The following is a 7,928-nucleotide window of genomic DNA, read 5'->3' as shown; positions in this document are numbered from 1 at the left end:
AGTGAGGGGGAGGGGGAGGGGAAGGTCTTCGCTGATTTGGAGTTCCCTATGTAGTCCAGACTGGCTTGGAATTTGCAGTGATCCTCCTCCCTCAGTCTCCTGAGTGCTGGAGTTGCAAGGGTGTGACACCATAAACTACTACCTATTATTTTAAAGGTGGCTGGTATCAGTGGCTAAATAATGTAGTAGTCACTTGAGAACAGGAAAACCTACCTGAGCGCTGTTATTTTGAATAGCTATTAAAGGGGAAGCATGTCTGAGAGACTCACTGCTGTGTGTAATTATGCCCTTTGAAAGCACGATTCATCCATGGATCTCAAAGTGCATTACCAATCTTAATTATTTTTCATAACACTTCCATGAAACCATTATTCCCTACAGACCAATGAAGAAATGGAGACAGAAAGGTTACGAGGCACCTTCAATCATCATGAATCACTTGCTCAGTTGCTACTATTCCCAATTTGTCATCTGAATTAATGAACCATTTCCAAATGAAGGAGTGTTTTGAATTGTGCTTTAAATGAATTCTGGCTTCTTTTTTGTTTGTTTGTTTGTTTGTTGGTAGTGGTTGGAAGCAAGAGAGGCTTAATTCTTCCTGAGATGAAATGCTGTTTGAATACTTATTACTCAATTATATAGAATGCATATGGAAATGTGTTTTAAATATTGAAGATACATGCCAGCACACACACATCAGTCTCTCCTGTAATACCCTGGGTATTGTAGTTTTCTATCATTAACCTTACATAGAATAATAGAGAACAAAACAACACACACATGCACACTCCACACTTGCAACACTATAAGGTTTAGAATGTTCTCAGATCCCTTAGGTTTGATGACATTATTTACTTATTTTTATTGCATGTGCATTGGTGGTTCTGCCTGCATCTATGTTTGTCTGAGGGTGTCAGATCCCTTGAAACTGGACCTAGAGACAGTTGTGGGCTGCCATATGGTTGCTGGGAATTGAACCCAGATCCTCTGGAAAAGCAATCATCGCCCTTAACTGTTGGCCCATTTGTCCAGCCTCAGTGGCTTTATTTTCATCAAAATTCTGCATTTATTGGGCCACAGAGTATTTGTGTTCTATGTTTCTGTCCTGTTAGTCGTGCCAGTCTACAGCAGGGCTTCTTAATCTTTTTTTCCACTTATAACCCATGAAAATTTTCTTTTTATGTGAGAAATCTTTACATAACCCGGAGAATACAGGATTATAAAGGAGGTTCACAAATCAAACTTTTGCCAATAATAAATCAAAATTTTATTTAAAAATAATTTTTTTGTATATATAGAACCTTATCACTTGCTAGAATTGTATACTAAGGTAGTTGTGTTTATTTTTACACACAAAAAAAGAACAGCTTGGCTAAATATTTGATACTGCAGGACATAGAGTAAATGTTCATATTTTTCAGAGTTGATTAGTGTTTTATAATTGTCATTGTGAGAATGCCAGTTCATATAAATATGTAGCATAAAATAGCAGAAGTATGTTTAGTGTCATTTTGGAAATTGTTAGAAACATTTTCTTAATGTCATGCCTTCATGCATTGAATGACTTTTTAAAAAAGATTTGTTTTTATTTTTAAAATTAGGTGTATGTATGTGGATGTATGTGGATGTATGTGGGGGTAGTTACATTGACCTTGAAGGCCATAGGCATTGGATTCCACAGAGCTGTCAGTAGAGGCAACTGTGAGATACCCAATGTGAGTGCTAGGAATTGAACTCAGGTTCTGCAAGAGCAGTAGTAGACAGTCGTAACCACTGATCCAGTTCTCCAATCACCTGAACAATTTGTTATGAATATCAAGTCAGCAACTCTAACATCAATTTTTAAAATAACGGGAATCAAACCCAGATCCTCTAGAAGAGCTAACCACTGAGTCATCTCCTCGGCCTACCAAGGTAAAGATTCTTTTTTTTTCTTTTAGATATTTTCTTTATTTACATGTAAATTTCTCCATTCCCAGTTTCCCCTCCAAAAAACAAAGAAACAAACAAAAACAACAAAAACAAACCCCTGTTGCCTCCCACTTCCCCATGCCTGCCACCCCGCCCTCTCCCACTTTCTGGCCCTGGCATTCCCCTACACTGGGGCACAGAACCTTCACAGGGCCGAGGTCCTCTCCTCCTATTGATGATCGAATTTGCAATCCTCTACTATGCACATGCTGCCTGAACAATCAGGCCCCTCCAAGTACAGTCTTTGGTTGGTGGTTGAGACCCTGGGAGCTCTGAGGTTCTAATGTAACACAAGGGAAGATCGACTGACTGGATACTTACATGAGAAGGACTGATGGTAGCTTTTGTTTAGAGCAGAAAACTTTCTATGTATCATAGAAACATGGATTCAATAATGCAATAGTTTTACATTTGAGTCAAGGTGCTTCATGCAGTCTTTATTGGCCTGTACAGTGCAAAGCATTCATGGGCTATGTTCAGAAGCAAATATCGTGGACTCGGGTGATTAGAGCACTACCCATTTTGAATTCATTTTTGTTGTTACACATTTAGAAACCTTCCACTCTTGCTAAGTTTTTCTTGACTCGCACATCTGTTTATACGCTTCCATATGGACTGGTTACACACAGTTGAAGAAGCTAAGGCCTATACGCCTACTCTATCATCACACCACGGGACATTTGGACTCCCTCCTTTATTTATTTTTTCCTTTTTTTTATTTTTTGCACAGCAAAAATGGAGCCAAGGACCTTGTGTATTCTAAGCACGAGCTATGCCCCAGCCCTCTAAGTCTTCTTTTTTCTCTATCCTACTTCCCAGAATTTCTATCAAGCCCATAATACAATTTGGTTTAATAAAATTAAAAGGCTAACAATAATTTCATTAAGATCAGTAGACAAAGTATCTTAACTTAAAAAATTGTTTGCAGGGCTGGAGAGATGGCTCAGCGGGTAAGAGCACCGAATGTTCAAATCCCAGGAACTACATGGTGGCTCACAACCATCTGTAATGAGATCTGATGCCCTCTTCTGGTGTGTCTGAAGAGAGCAATGGTATGCCTGTATACATAAAATAAATAAATAAAAATCTTTAAAAATTGTTTGCTTATGATTTTTTTTCAAGACAGAGTTTCTTTTTTAATTAGATATTTTCTTTATTTACATGTCATATGATTTCTCCTTTCCCAGTTTCCCCTCAAAACAAACAAACAAACAAACAAAAAATTGGTTATTAGCCCAGAAGTTCGGAATACACGAAGTACAATCCACAAACCATAAGAAACTCAAGAAGAAGAAAGACCAAAATGTGGACACTTCATTCCTTCTTAAAAGGGGGAACAAAATGTCAAGACAGTTTCTTTGTATAGCCTTGGCTGACCTAGAACTAGCACTGTAGGCCAGGCTGTCCTTGAACTCACAGATATCCACTTGCCTCTGCCTCCTGAGGGCTGAGATTAAAGCCACGCACCACCACCATCCGGCTGGCAGCTAATGTCTTCAATCTTAGCATTTAGAAGGCAGAGACAAGTGGATCTCTGTGAGGTAGAGGCCTGCTTGCTTTCCACACTGAGTTTCAGGCCAGCCAGGTTTACAATAATGAGACCTTGTTTAAAAAGAGTTTGTTTGTTTTTTAAAAAGAGGTTTGTTTTTTGTTCGTTTGTTTGTTTGTTTTTTAAAAAGAGGTTTGGTTTTTGTTCTTGTTTGTTTGTTTGTTTTTTATGTGTATATGTGTCGGTGAGTCTGTTTGCGTGTGCTGCTTGTGCACGGGTGGCCAATGACATCAGAAGAGGGCACCATTTCCTGGAGCTGGAGTTGCAAGTGGTTGTGAGCCACCTCATGTTGGTGCCAGAAACCAAACTTGGGTCCTCTGGAGGAGCAGGAAGAGTTAACCACCTCTCCAGCCCCAGAGTAGTTTGAAGATATATTTCAATAAGGAGGAGTCATGAAAGGCCTGTATAGTTAGTTCATCCACCCCAGAAAAGATTGAGACTAGATGACCATTGCAAGTGGAAGGGTATTGTTTTCCTTATGTTCCAACATACACCACAAAACCAGCTTGTGAAAACAACTAATTTCTTTCTCTGAACTTCAGTGCACCTCCTTTAATCTTCATTCCTTGAATGTGGCAGTGGGGGAAGAGGGAAGCAGAGCAAATTTATCTTAAACAGATATCCCAAAAGATGTAGTGCATATAAAGAGCCTTCTGTTGCTGATGCAGCTAACGGAGATACCGTGCTTGTCCAACATACACAAGAGCACTGATTTCCAGTCCCAGCATGATCAGAAAGAAAACAAAAGTAGCCTGGAAGATTCTCAATAAATGCCTTCAGATCTCTTCAAACTTCCATTTTTAAGACTGGGCACTTGTAATGCCAGCTACCTACCTGTGAGCCCAAGGGGGAAGAATCGGCCTGACCTACATAGGCAACATAGTGAGAACTTGTCTGGAAAACAAAACAAATCTTTCCATTTTTCAGTTCTTCCGACAGCCCAGCTTTATGACTCTGAACTGTGTTGTTTCTCTACGGCCAGGACTCTTGTCCTCCAGTGAGTGCTTCAAGGCTCCCTTCTCTAAGCACTTGCATCATACCTTCTCCCACACCATCTGAAGTAGACAAACTTCCTTTTGCCCTTCAGTGCTCCATGACAGGAAGTCTAGAGCACAGCCTGCTGGCACACAGTAGATATTTTATGTTTGTTTTACAAAGAACGTAGCCAGGTGCCTGCAATCCCTAAATTTTGGAGGCAAATGCAATTAGATTGAAACGTCCAGTCCAGCCTGAGCTACATAGGGAAACCCTGTTCCCTGTGATTCTTAATCTTCACTGTCTCCCCTAGGAGATAGACCTCTGAGTGTGTCTTCAAGAGTTTCCAAAGGTCTTAACGAAGGAGGGAGGACTTAGCCTGAGTATGAGTGGCATCAACTCATGGGGTCTGGGGCTGAATAAAATCAGAAAGTAGACTGAGCCAAGTTGAGCACCAACATTCCCCTCTGTCTTAGTTAGGGTTTTCGTGCTGTGAACAGACACCATGACCAAGGCAACTCTTATAAGGACATTTAATTGGGACTGGCGTACAGGTTCAGAGATTCAGTCCATTATCATCAAGGCAGGAACATGGCAGCATCCAGGCAGGCATAGTGCAGGAGGAGCTGAGAGTTCTACATCTTCATTGGAAGGCTGCTAGGAGAAGACTGGTTTCCAGGCAGCTAGAATGAGGGTCTTAAAGCCCACACACAGTGACACACCTACTCTAACAGGGCCACACCTCTTAATAGTGTCACTCCCTGGGCCATGCATATACAAACCATCACACACTCTTTATGTCCTGATGATGAAGGTAGTGTAGCCAAGCATCTGCTTCTGAGACCACAGCTCCAGTCACTCTCACCAATAGCCTTCTCTACTGATGGACAATACCTTAAGTGATCCAGCCAAAGAAAATGTTACTAATACAGCTTCCCCAGAGAAAATATATTTTTTAGAAAAGTCAGTATTGATTTTATATTAGAATATATATATATATATATTTCATGCTCATCTTTTAGTTTCCCCATTCCATTTGTTCATTCATGTGTTCATTCATTCTTTCACATGATGTTCACTCAACACATTATCTACGTGCTGAGCTAAAAAGAACACAGTGTCCAGTAATGACCTTCTAATGGACTAGGTAGTGTCCTCACCACTGGAACACAGTGACTATAGGGAAACATGCAGTGACATCCTGACATCCAATGTTTGCCTTGTCAATGTAATAAAATAGAGATAGAACTTAGTGCTTCAAACACTTTAGGTAAGCCCTTTGTTACTGACCTACTTACCCTCAGGACCCATTTCCAAACTCCCCTTTTGTTTGTCTGGAGACACAGTTTCAGCATGTTGCCCAGTATGGCCTCAAATTCTTGCTCCTCCTGCGCTGAGTGCACCACTGATGCCTACCATGCCATTTCCCCCAAAACTGAAATTTAAAATGTACTTACATCTTTTGAATTTTTAGTCATTTTATCAATTCAAGTTTAATCATTTAGACAGACAAGGTTAAAATGAAACCAGGCTAGACTAAGGACTCCACACAGCCATGTATCACCTATAATTTGTTTTTGTGCCTTGGTATCATACGGCTAGTCATGTCTTGCCATGCCAAAAACCCAAAACAATAACAAAAACCAAAAAAACCCTAAAAAACAAAAAACCCTAAAAAACAAAAACTAAAACAAACAAAACAACAACAACAAAACAATCCAAGAACCTGGGTTTGGAATCATACATGTCAGACACCAAGGCAGGCAATGTAGCTAATGCCTAAAGTTAGCTAGAAACAGCTTTACTGCCTATAAGAACAGCTTGACTGGTGATTCACCATATGATTTTGGTGAGTCATATAACCTCTATGTCTAGGGCTCCTCAGCTGAAAATTATATACATAGCACAGGTATAATGAATGAGAGACACAATGACATGGTGTTAAAGAGTAGAAGTAAGGGTTTTTGGGTGGTCGAGATGGCTCAGTGGGTAAAGGCATTTGCAGCCAAGTTTGACCACCTGAGGACAATCCCTGGATCCCACTGGGTGGAAGTAGAGAACTGAATCCCACAAGTTGTCCTCTCACCACTGCATATATTCTGTGACATGCATACCCACACCCATACATGTAGTGAGAATTTTAGTTTCTTTGAATAACAGAAAAATTATGTATGGGAATGCATTTTCATTTTAATCCCAGATGTGGGATATGGAGCTGCTTCAGACTGTTCACAGCAGCTGACTATGATTTGCCTCGTACTCTAGCAGGGGCATGATTTTGCCAGCTGCAGATAGTTTCTGTGATTGTGTGACATGTGGAATTCTGGGGATTTTTCAGAGCATATAAATGCTAGGGCCCTGATAGGTGTAGTTGGTTGTTCTTTGTCTCTGTTTGTTAATAGTTATGTGCAAAGAAGAAACAACAAGAGGAAATTTGGTATCCTGATAGTGAAGATCAAACATGCCCCAAGGAACTCAAGACCCCTAACCAGCAGGAAGAAGTCAATGGAAAATGATGCCCTCTTTCCCCTCTATCTTTTTTCTCCTATCTAGTGTTAGGGGATTGGCAGTGTGGAAGAAAGCAGAAGGCACAAGTAGCAAAAGAATGGATACACACACACACATGAAAGTAATATATGTAATAAGCCAGACAGTGGTGGTGCATGCCTTTAATCCCAGCACTTGGGAGGCAGAGGCAGGTGGATTTCTGAGTTTGAGGCCAGCTTGGTCTACAAAGTGAGTTCCAGGACAGCGAGGGCTATACAGAGAAAGCTTGTCTCAAAACAAAAAAACAAAAAAACAAAAAAACAAAAACAAAAACAAAAGAAAACAAACAAAAACAAAAAAGAAATAAATATAATAGAAGCAAATGCTCTTGTGACTTGGCTCTACTTACCTGAAGGAGTTTGGGTAAGTCACCTAACTTCATTGTGTTTTTTTCACTATTTTCAGAATTACAAGGACCAGTTCCTTTGAAAGGGAAGTTAAACATGAAGTGGGTAAAGTACTTTGAAAATTCATTTTAGTGATGTAGCAAGAAAACCTTCGAGAACATAAATTATCATGCCTAAATGTTTTACATGCTTTTATAGTCACATGTTAGAAAACTGATCTGACTGTCCCCAAACTTTTATGTGAGGTTCACTACTAGTTTGTTGTTCTTGTTGTAATGTTGGAGACTGAACCAAGGACTAGGCAAAGTGCTCTACCCCTGAACTACACCCCCACCTTCCCATTTGAAGGTCAATTGAATGGCATGGTTTAAGATAATTTTTCTGATTTTACATAGCAACAATTTCTCCAATTCCCTCTGAGCCATTACGCATATTCTTCTGATTTAAATACAACACTTGATGATGAAGAGTGGAAGGGAATGAGAAAATAGATGGAAAGCATTTTGAGAGCATTTGAGAGCTATGAAAATGGCCATAAA

The sequence above is a fragment of the Mastomys coucha genome, chromosome X (genome assembly GCF_008632895.1).
Source record: "Mastomys coucha isolate ucsf_1 chromosome X, UCSF_Mcou_1, whole genome shotgun sequence".
In the NCBI taxonomy this organism is placed as follows: domain Eukaryota; kingdom Metazoa; phylum Chordata; class Mammalia; order Rodentia; family Muridae; genus Mastomys; species Mastomys coucha.
Note: the sequence above shows the minus strand (reverse complement) of the source record.